We start from the raw sequence: 10,051 nt of genomic DNA on the forward strand, positions 1-10,051 counted from the left end.
TTTAATAAATAGGACACAAGAAAATGTGCTACTTTTTTCTTCTTCTTAATACCCCCAATTTAGGGTGATATTTTTTAGGAGTTTGGGAATACAGTAGAAATGTAGCAGCAGGGGGTCTACCGAAAATAGTAAAACTTTGAAAGTGGTCCACGAGAAAAAAAAGTTTGGGAACCTCTGGATTAGTACTACCGATTAATAGTTACATCTTTAATAAGTATAAGCGATGACTACTGTAATTCAGACAACAAATAGAATGTGAAAATAAATTGAAGCGGCACACTGGACATGTTTCACGACCATGAAGAAGAATAGAAGGAAAATAAGTTGGAGTAAGATATATAAACTAAATGCAGTCTAAATGGCCAATAGTATGATAGGACTGGATAAGTTTTTGGTACTTTGAATTTTTCAGAGCAATTTTTTTATATAAATTTAAAAATTAAAAGCATGTGCGTTATTAAATTATGAAGCAATATTAAACTAGGCCTGATGAATAATTCTCAATACTTCGCCGAGTTTCGAACTGTCCTTTCAAAAATATAATTAGGAAATACAATACGTAGAATTAGAAATGCGATTCATTTATGAAAATTGTAGCTTATGCTTTAAACGAGAAATAAGAAATTTTCCAACCCCTCAATCGTCATATCTGTGCTTCATATGGGCACCGAATTCTGACTACTCATAAGTTGGCATTAAATCATTCGAAGATACTTTAATTCGATACAAAAATTACATACAATTCACAAGTACCTTAAATATTCTGTGGATTCTTAATTAAATTTGTAAGAAGGCACACTCTGGAAATGTACATCCTAAGTATCATGCAATTAGATAACAAAAAATGAAAAAAGAAAATTACCATCGAAATACCAGTAGAGAAACAACATGTTTAGTTATATTAATGTCCCGTTTTAAAGTAAAACTAGGGCTATTTTGGGACGGACCTCGTAATTTTGAACCACGTCCAGATAACGAGGACGACACCTGAGCTGGAACCCTGTCCCTAAATTTTCACACCATACCGGTGGAAGGAGTTTGGCTTCGATGGATTCAAGGCGCGTCAGACCCGCTTATACGGTAGTTATTCGGCGGAATCGGGTCTCGAATCTGAAACCCTCTGGTTCCGAAGGCTGAGACCTTACCACCAGGCCTAAATAGACTACATATAAAAGTTAACAGAGTTCACATAAAAGAATCATGGTACAAAAAGAGATTTATCTGCTCAATAAAAATAAATAATCAAAACATATATTTGTCTGAAACGTTATTCTATTAATGAGGAGGCAAAAAAAGACTAAAAGTTTCTCTTTATTTCCCCCATTTTCTTCAGTCGATGCTGCTAAATTACAGTTCGTACCGCAATTTCAAACACTCATGACGATGGGGAAAGCAGAGTTACCTTTTAGCTAAGAGCGGTTTGGCCATTACAACAAAGTGTTACTCTTGTTCAAGGAAAAAGGACAAGAGAAACAACTTGTCTTTCGGATTTTTTTAATGTTGCGTTATCAGAATGCAACTTTAATATTGCTTTATCATAATGCAACTTTAATATTGCGTTATCATAATGCAACTTTAATATTGCGTTATCATAATGCAACTTTAATATTGCGTTATCATAATGCAACATTAAAAAAATCACGTGGTCAAATGATTAACAGTTACGGCTCTATGTTTGAATGATGTTCCTTATCAATTGATTCTTCTATAAAGCATGTTCTATGTTATTTTTAAAGATAATTACATATTTTTCAAAACGAACCTCATGCATGGATATCCCGAGTTCTATTGAATAAAATAGTAAATAGTCATCTATGAGTTCTATGAAATGAAGTTCAGTGACCGGAAACGGTGAAATTATCATTCTTACGAATTTCCTTATCTTTTGGCTTTGTTTTATCATCAAACTGGAGTTTATCAATCTTTGCTGTACTAAGCTGACATCAGCAAATCATTCCGAGCATATCAGATCAGCCGAAAGAGATTTATATATTCATTGCACAAAGGGATCTATTAGTATGATGTTACAGTCACATGACAAACGTCACCCACCATGTTAACCTATAATTGCAGAGTGCTTCACGCTATGAATAACATTGCGTTTCTGCAGTATATCGAGATAGAAAGTTAACAAAATGGCTTTGAAAACAAAATTGGTCTCCAAAGTAGATGCTTCTGTGTTTTGAAAGAATTGCTTCACAATTTATTATTACCATGCTGACTGCCGCTGACACCATATGACTCACGCCAGTGATTCAACCATCTATCTAATTAGATGATTCCTTTTCTATCATAGTTGAAAGATAATACAGAAGGTGCTATCTAATTAGATAGCGGAAATCACCAATCAGAGTCATGTCAGTGAATATATAAAGCTAGAATTCTGTTTTAATTTTCCTTAAGTTAATTTTATTTCATTGTTTTTCGGAGCTACAGAGTAAAAAATGGATAGATACTTTTCTTGTTCTTGCCACTTTTTAAGAAGTTGTTATAAATGCGACGCATTGATAAGTATAAGTCCATTCTTATAAAATAAAGACTAAAATTTTCACAAAACACCACCAGGTTTACCTAAAATAAATTTTCTATTGGTAAATCATTGATTGCATATAAAAATTTTTACATATATATGAAAATATTCTACATTTTTTTTTATTCTTCGATATGCATTCTTTACTAATGCTATATATTCTGTCTTATGAAAATTAGCTTTTAACTAATCTTTGCCATCCGAAAACTGTTTAAATTTTTATAATGCTTTGTTTGTAACATTTGCCGATTAAATTTCTTAAAATTCAATGCAATTATTTCGATTAACAACTGAAAAAAGTAATTTCCATTTCAGAAAATACATGTCTACATGGTTTAAACAAAACGATTCTATTATATATGTTATAAGCCTAATCTATGCATGTATGCACCACAAATGTCCTTATAACAGTGCCAGAGCAGTATTAAAGATTAAGAAAAAGGCCACTAGAATTAAAATAAAATTTGAAGTTTCATTATACAAATAATTGTTAAACAAAGAATAAAATTTAAAAAAAAATGTCTTTTATGTCCTTAGAATCAACGCGCAATGTTTTAAAATAAACATACATCGGCGACTCGACTACCTTGACGAAGCAAAAGCTGCTCAACAAAATGATTTAATGTGTTGTGATACACATTCAAGTAATATAAAAGGCAGTCAATAAACAGGTTTGTATTTATTCTATTTCTTTTTTCTCCCTGAAGCAAATATAAAAAAAGAAAAAGAAAGTAGACACTTTTTTTTATTCCTTTGCGAGTAGCATTAAAATATCGTACCATTAACCTTTCCCTCCTTCTAGTGATCTTGACCTGGCTAGATCTAACCGTATACAATTTTTTTTCCTCCCATGCTTTAAATGGGATGAAAAAAGCGTTGGCGACTGATGGGCGGTTCCTTAAATACATTCGGTTAATTCCAGACCTGTTTGGATGATTCTACTTTGACTGCAAGAAGTATTAGCTGCTGACCTGCGCTGCAAATCAAGTAGATATATTTGGAAATAGTTTCGTCATTTTTCAATTCATCTGTTTAGAAATACATAAATCAAGCAGATAAATTTGAATCTCTTTATTACCATTCATTGCTTGCCTTCGGAAAGGAAATAAGGTTTGGTTGGTGCTTATAGTTAGGTCAAACAAATCCAGTTAGAGCTATTTTTAGATGGGATCAAAGCAGGTTCTAACTGGCCAAAACTACATGACAGGTTAGAAGCAGAAGGTCATAAACTCAAGCGTGCGTGTACCAAGTTTTGAATTTCGGATTGGCCCGCAGTTTCCCTTCTTGCTTTTATCTGATGTAGATTCGGCATTCTTTTAAACTGATATTGTGTTTGGTAACGTGACTTTATAAACCTATTGTAAAAAATGCCAAGGGCGGTATTTTTTTCTCCCTCCAATTCCTTTTAAATTCTCTAATGGAATCACAAAACGTCACGAAATAAAGAAAATGGAAAAATATTTTAATCTTCCGTTTCTATTGAAACATTTTTGGGAAATATAGAGATCTGAATCTCTCTTTTCAGATTAGAACAATTTTACTCAATTTTAAGTAATTCAGTTCCTCTCTGGTATCGAATGAAAATGCAAGTACTTTGACTATTATAACACTTGTTTGACTTTAAAAACCAATCATTTTCTTGAAGTACTGTAAATACTGTCAGCCCTTTTTCAATGCTTTAAATCTGGGCGCAAGCTTTTCATATAAAATAATATAACAGAATTCTAATAAAATCATTTTCATAAAACAAATTTCTTACAAACCAATTTTCTTATAAAACGATGGGAAAATAGTGACACTCTTCATACAACATGACATTCCGATATTAATTTTGCAAAACGTTTTCCTGACTAAGCGGTTTCAGTGGCAGTTTTCCTAACAGGTAATGGAGGCGGTCTCTTCATAATCAAGATCTATAGAGGCTGCAAAATCTATTTCAATATATATCGTAGTGCTAAGCCGATGGCAAATGTATTTGCTCACAGTCTTCCTTTCGGTCTATTCAGAAACTTTTCTATTTTCTTTATTTTCTTTAAAAAATAAAGGAAGAAAATGAATGAAGAAAAAGCTAATGAACCATTGGGAAAATACACATTGATGGAAATACAGTGTAAAAAACAAATCACAAAATACTTTCAAAAGTTTTGGTATTCAGAGATTTTATTAGATATAAATACGGCAAAAAACGATATTATTAATTCACCAATCTATATATTTAAAATGATAAGGGAAAAAATTAACCAGACATCAGTCTTAATGACTCGTTCGATTCCATCAATTTCTATTAAAGAATTCTCTCCAATTTATATTAGATAAATCACCGATGATGGCATATTCCCCCTACCATACCATTTCGAGAGTTATTGCAAAATAAAACTATAACACTCCAAACCGATTATGTCGGTTTTATTCGCCACTTTGCAGGCATTGCTATTAGCTGAATTTTTAATATAAAAGTGCTTTAAAATGTTATTTTCATTTATTGTGGCAAAATGCATTTGATCAAAATTATTTAACGTGATTAAATTAATATAATTAATAATGTGTTCTAACAACTGGTGACCGAAGGCGACTAGCATCTTTTAAGCTAAAAACATAAAAAAAATTTCTATTAGTCTTTTGTTTATACATTGAAAAAGATTAATTTTGATTTGTAATCATTTACATCAGTCCTTGAATTCAGGTGTTATAGTGCGATTTTTCTTGTTCGTGAGAATCAGAGTTACCAGAATTGAGTTTTTTTTTTTTTTTTTTTCTTTCCCAAAAATGTCGTTATTGCTCAAGACGACTACTTCTCTTTTCAATAATGTCAGATCAATTAAATTAAAGGGAATAATATCACAACATTTTTTTAATTAATGGAAGTAGTATTGTGGAAGTATTTAATTCTGCATTAATTCTAAATGCAGAATTAAATATTTCAGTAAAAATTCTTTGATTGCTTTTTGTTTAGTTTTCTCCCAACTGAAATCTAGTAGAAAATCATGATGAATCTGTAACGCAAATTGACTGAGATCGTGTTCTGTTCTGAAAGTGTCATGAACTATTTGCGGAGCAGTGTGAACCAATTAATTGCCTCCCTTATTTATTAAAAATTGTATTTTCAGAAAATTATACACAATTTCTCCCAATTAAAAGCAAAAATGTGATTTTTTGGTCTTTTCATGCCTTTCAATATTTATTTCTATGTTTGTAAAATTTTGCTTTCATATTTTTTACTTCTTTTATTATCATATCAAATGCATAAATTTAATGCAACTCGATATGCAGTTTTGTACCATCCCTTTGAAATTAAATTAAATTTAATTTATTATTTGGCATTTTTTCTTTTTAAAATGTTTATTTAGCGTTACTTTCTATATCAGAAAATATGCTATAGTATAGAATATGCCATTTAATCTTTGGATTATAGAAATTTTACGATGTTTATTTCAACTCGAAGCTCAATAAAAAAATATAAAATTTTCTCTTCATTGTTCTCTGTTTATAATAAAATTTATTATAATTAAAAAAAGTTCATTGATTTATAAACTCAAGTTCATTTTTAGTTACTCATTTAACGAAATATGCAAAGTATTGTAATCATCAAAAAAATTCGAACATTTGATGAATTTCGACATTTCAGACTTACCTGCATTAATAACGAACAATTTAGGAATTATATGTTGAGAACGCAATTATCTATATGTTGAGAACGGAATTATCTATATGTTGAGAACGGAATTATCTATATGTTGAGAACGGAATTATCTATATATTGAGAACGCAATTATCTATATGTTGAGAACGGAATTATCTATATGTCTGAGAACGCAATAGCTAAAAAATGCCTTGAGCTAGACAGATGAAATTTAGTGTGTTGTCTTTACATCAAATTTGTAGATTTCTATCAAATTTTGAACAAAGTCCTTTGAAATGAAGTCGGTCTGTCTGACTGTCCGAGTATAAAGGAACACCATAACTATAAAGCATAAATCGTTACATGAATAAAAGTTGGCACAAAAATTTAGCATCTAAAGCATAGATATCGAATTTTGAATTAGATCTGTCAAAGAGTTGACCAATTGTTGGTCTGTGATTTTGCGTGTATATAAACGCGATAAGTTAAAAAACACAAGGACTTAGATAAATGAAATTTGATATGTGATCTTGATATTAAAATGGCAATTCTGTGTTAAATTTTAATTTCAATCTGTTGGAGAAAAGACATTCACAATGCATATTTGGTTTCCTTCATTTATTACGAAGCACAAAATTCTCATGTGCGAGTGCTTGAAAATAAAATTCTGAGTACTTGTGACGTTCACACTCTTGCTCAAGATGCACAATTTTATGGGAGGGGGAGAGGATAACATCTTTATTAGAGAGTGTACTAGAAAGTTTCGGGAAGACTACTCTCGCTGTTTAGATCGAATAAGTTCTTTGTAAAAAAACTTTAAATGAAGAAAACGAAAAATGATATATTTATTAAAAACATTTTTTAAAAAATGTTTGTTTCTATTTAATATAAAATTTAAATACTTGAAAATTGTTATTTCCGTGCGATGTAAAGGCAGCAAAGCATACTATTTTTTTTTTTATCTATTCCATTATATACATACATATCCATGATAAAGAATATATAACTTCTTATTAATCTATGCTCTGCTCTAAAAATAATTTACTGATCGGTCGTGCTCTGACTTCACTGTATCTTTAACTTCTAAGTCGCGTGGGCTTTTATTTTTTTCCATGGAATCAAAACACTGCGTTTGCAAATTCTTTTCTAAAACTATATAAGTTTAGAATACTTTCTGATGGCTTATCGGCCTCTCTTTCCTACTTTCTGCCTCCCCATTCTTAGGCTACAACGTGTCCACCAGGAGTTGGATAAAGAGCCTTAATAATGTTTAAAAACTGAATTACTTTCTTGAAAAATAAAAATCGCAAAGGAACTTCTATTAATGCATCTATAGAATAATACAATAGTGTAGGGCCACTTAAAAAATAGCTCTACACTATTGCATTCTGCATTAAAATTATGTCGTTAAAAAGTATTTTTATACAAATGAGGATAAATAAAAATTATAGATGCATTAAATAACATATAGAAATTGCTTTCGAATCATATAACAATATTAGAAAATAAGTATGAAAGTGAAAGCTCAAATAATTTTAGTTCATGTCATTTTCTTGTCATCAATAGAGTTTACCAAGGAGGGGCGTCAAAATATTTCAGCATCTGTAGCCTCATATTGTCAAAATCCGCCACTGCGTGGCTCCTACGTCCGTTCAGTAGCATGGTTCTGACATTCCTTTTACAGCATGGTTTCTGATAACATATTTTCCATACAATACAACATTCCGATAAAGCCTATATGTCAGATTCAAAAATGCCATTTTCCATTTTAAGACAGCACAAAAAACCGACTATCTTCGAATAATGCTAGTGTGACACTTTTACAGCATTTTTTCTACAAAACACGGAATACATTAACCGCGTTATGGGAATGTGGAATATTATGCGCATTCGATCCGAACTCATGGAATGAAGGAATGAACGGAATGAAGTTTCGACATACCAATTTTGCTGTAACCCATTAGAATTCAGATGTGTTCCCATTAGAATTGAGATGACTAATGAGTTTATAATAATGATAAATCGAATGCCAATGCTTGCCGAAATCACTGTTATGAGAAACAACAATTTTCTCATGGAATTCATGCAGTATAAATCAGCACTTCAATACTTCAGGAAGAAACCTCTCCCTTAAATGTCTCCCAGGATTAATCCAGTTTTCTGAATTTGTAATGGCGTAAATACCGCGTGGAAAATAAGTAATTGCCTTTGTTTCTTCTCTTTATGTTTTGCATATTACATATCCAAAAATCTTAAGTATTAGTCATAGTAAAATTTAATAATTGTATCAATCCTCCAGCCACATTTATTTCCTAAACTCCGAAAATAGCATCTCAAAGATATATCCGAATTTTTCACTTGGAAAAAATTATGCTAATGAATGAATTATGATAGAATAATAGATTAAAGTTACCAACCCAGTTTTCATGGAAAAAAAACAATTTTTGTTAAAAATTCAAATAAATCAAAAATCTCATGGGTTACACGATTCTACGAAGACTTTACATGCAAAACTTTGGTATAATAGTTTTTCCAACTATACAACCAACCCGATTTCATTATTTATTAACTTCTTTTTCAAACCACGCAACAGCTATTAAGGATGGTATACTAATTTCAAACAGAGAAAAGGAGTTAAACTTCAGTAAAAACCTCACACACCAATATTTCCCACATCACACTAATATGTCACCAGAACCTGTCATTTTTGTTTATTCACCAGTTATAAAAACCACCAGGCTCTTTCATCTCGGATCTACTGTGGTAACTGGTACAGAAAATCACCATTTCCACAAAGCTGAACTTAAATTCAGGTACTAGGTTATTAAATTTATTTAACGTCCTAATCAGATAAAAACATTTTGTTTTAGACAGTTACTATTGTTTCCACTCATATAAGAACAGTAAGGTCACCTTAAATGTTTGGTTAACAGGTAAAGACACTAATCTTTTATCTATTAGAAAATGAGAAAGAGTAAGTGGAGAGGAATTCCAAGAGTTCGTTGTACAGATACGTGATTGGCCTGGAATTAATCAATTTCTAAAAATACAGTTTCCAATTCCTCCAGAGAAAGAGATGATTTATCAATAATTTTCTTTGAACAATTTTTAATCTTAAGCATCTGTCTCTCCCAGAAATCTCCCACCTTTTTCAGCACTAAATTTCTAAACATATTTTTAACTTCAGGATTATTGATACAAATCCACCATTTTCTTAATTCACTATTTATCCTCTTACAAGTTTTTGCATTATCAGACATAAACCTCTACAAGAAATGAACCATCTAAAAGCTAATAAAAATGAATCAGTACTCATATTAAGGACTAATTCCAAGTGAATTGCCCTACTGACAGCACAAGTAAATATTATTAAATAACATTTAGTATTATTAGAACCACCACCAAAAAAAAAGGTCCTGAAAATCCACTCCGGATACATCAAAAGGAAAATGTTCTTGAATTCTGTCAGGTGGTAGTGGAGTTCCCACCTGGTTTCCAGATTTTACTTCATAACGTTTACATATAATACAGTCATTTCGTACTTTTTTTTATCAATTATATCGTTGTTTGGAAGAAGCAAAGGATGTTTGGTCTTCACATCCTGTTAAGGAAACTGTAAGCGGCCTTTTAATTGCAGTAATTGCTTGTCATCAAGCTCAGTATTCAGATTATATATACAAGATCTTTTGGAGATAATACCTTTGGAGAGTAACTGATTAATTACCGAGTACGAACTACTTTAGTTAAGGAGCTTTGATCGAAGAACCCAAGTCGTCTTGAAATTACGAAGTACAAAGAGGTGCGCTTAATTTCAATGAGCCAGATTTAGCATTGTGCATAAACCTTCTTACCCAAGCAGTAACACGCAGAAGTTTAATAAGATTACTATATTTATTAATAAT

This window comes from Argiope bruennichi, chromosome X1, assembly GCF_947563725.1.
Source record: "Argiope bruennichi chromosome X1, qqArgBrue1.1, whole genome shotgun sequence".
Lineage (NCBI taxonomy): Eukaryota > Metazoa > Arthropoda > Arachnida > Araneae > Araneidae > Argiope > Argiope bruennichi.